The following is a 2,296-nucleotide window of genomic DNA, read 5'->3' on the forward strand; positions in this document are numbered from 1 at the left end:
GATGAAATCTGAATGAATGTTATAAAGTAAAATAAGCTAGTCTGGAAAAGGTTATACACTGCATGCTGCCAATTATACGACACTCTGGAAAAGGTCAAACTGTAGAGCAAATAAAAAATATCAGAGGCTTTTTTCTTTTGCTTCAGAATAGTTTTATTAGTTTGGATAAGGTATGTCAACAATCAACAATTCCTCTCCTACTCTGACATACAAATCCACTCAATCGGAGTCTTCGTCGCACCAGAGTTCATACAGTGTAATGTTATTGTGTGCGTCTGCAGGAACCTCGACATTGGGAGCATTGAGGTTACTGCAGGTTGCCGTGGCAAGTTTCAGATTCCGCACCCTGGACACAAATTTCACAAGGTCCATCTCCAGCTGGGTTAAGGTGGCAAACATATAGTCTTTGTCTGGGGAAGCATTTTTCTTTTTCTGTCCCGGAGAGCCAAATGAACCGCCCTGACAGGCAGGAGGAGTCTGCACATTACTCTCACCACTCTCTCCCATCAACTTCACTGTCACATACATGAGCACAATGAAGAAAAGCCAGGGAAACATGATCTTAAGCCAGTCTCGGGCATGCTCTGGTTGATTTTGCTGAATTAGACTGTATCCTCCGCAGAGCATCTTCCCCTGGATTTCTTCGGCTCTCTCTCTCAGAGAAGTAAACATTAAGGCGCAGACACAGGTAACACCCGTGGAAAAGCACAGGAACCATTTGATGGACCACATGTGAGCCGAGAGGAAACAGCTCCTGGTGCGCTGGTTTGCCCTGGCACCTGGAGACTGAGGACCAGCCAGGGCTGGGCCCTTGGTGACGTCATAGAGGGCCCCGCCCCCACCAGAACCCATGTGGCCATTGTGATGACTTCAGGGCCGAGGGTAAGAAGGCTTGCAGGGGTCAACTGGGAGTAGGGCTTAAAGGGAAATAGCGAAATTTCCAGAGGGCAATTGAAAAAGAGGTGGGGAGTGACAGAATGCCATTTCCATGCCAATGTATTCTTTCTGAACCTGGTGCTCTACTGGGAGGGTGGGTCCGTTTTCGATTTTCATTATTCCATTTGTTGAATCCAAACACTGGGCTGAGCAGAGCAGCCCCATGGGCATGTACCCCTATGGAGCAGAGGGACAAGTGGGAAAGTAAGATATTAAACCAGAGGCCACAAACTAGGAGCCACTGATGTGTTTTGTGTGGCCAACACTGTTCTTAAAAATGACTGTACTCAGTCGCTGTCGTGTGTGACTCCTTGAGACCCCATGGACAGTAGCCCACCAGCTCCTCAATCCCTGGGATTTCCCAGGCAAGAATACCGGAGTAGGTTGCCATTTCCTTCTCCAGGCATAAAGGATGTTTTAGGGCAGTGAAACTATTCTGTATGATGTTATGGAAGATACATGACACTACATATTTGTCAAAACCAGAAGAACCTTACAGCACAAAAAGTAAAGCAATGCATGCATATTTAAGAAAAACTGACATCAAGAATAGAATGCAGAATTTGACTAAAGAATGGAATTATATTACAAATGTATGAAACCACCTCACTAAGATCCCCTGACTTAAGTAACTTCGGAAATGAATGGAGTTTGCAAGACTGAAAGTAAAATATAAAAGCAGTGTAATCTAGTTTATAGTGTTCTTTCTCGTAGGGGTACAGGTTAACAATCCTGATACTGTTACACATGCATACTTGAATTGAGCAGTGAAATAGATGGCCCATGAGTATACATACATATATTTCTTTGCCTTCTTAGCTGAAAGGGCTTAAGAGAAATGATACTCCCAAAATCTGAAAGAAACAATGATGTAGAAATAAGCACAGATCTTGGTTCCCAATCCTCTTTTCCAATAAAAGGAACCAGGCTTCTTGGAGAAATTACTGATTGTAGGGCTCAGAGAGGAAATGTAGAAGAGGAGTCTGGGGGATCTTACTGTATCAAAAAGGAAGTGCTTTAAAATTTTAAAAAAATAAAAAAGCCCTGAAGTAACGGAGTTATGTCAAAGAAGACAGGAATGAGCTTCCAATGGCCAAAACTGTAACAAGACGAGCAACGTAATAAATTAAGTTAGTCATCTTTTGGGATTATATCCCAAAGTATAAAATGAATATCTATGGGTCCGTACTGATATAAATAAATGATTGAATACATGTGAGACAATAGACAAATTTCCCACGCGAAAGAATTTCAGATAACTGACATAGGTAATTGTGCTCTCAAGGAGGTGGAGCTCCCTATTCCTTAAGAGTGACTTCATTCAAAAAGTCACATAGTGACTTCATTCAAAAAAATACAG

At 42.6% G+C, this 2,296-nt stretch overlaps 1 pseudogene; it reads right to left on the minus strand.

The window, feature by feature from the left end:
• Positions 1-219: 219 nt before the first annotated feature.
• Positions 220-672, minus strand: LOC145535634 (protein FAM209 pseudogene; annotated as a pseudogene).
• Positions 673-2,296: the final 1,624 nt, after the last annotated feature.

Source organism: Giraffa tippelskirchi, chromosome X, assembly GCF_054371585.1.
Source record: "Giraffa tippelskirchi isolate mGirTip1 chromosome X, T2T-mGirTip1v1.2.pri, whole genome shotgun sequence".
NCBI lineage: Eukaryota > Metazoa > Chordata > Mammalia > Artiodactyla > Giraffidae > Giraffa > Giraffa tippelskirchi.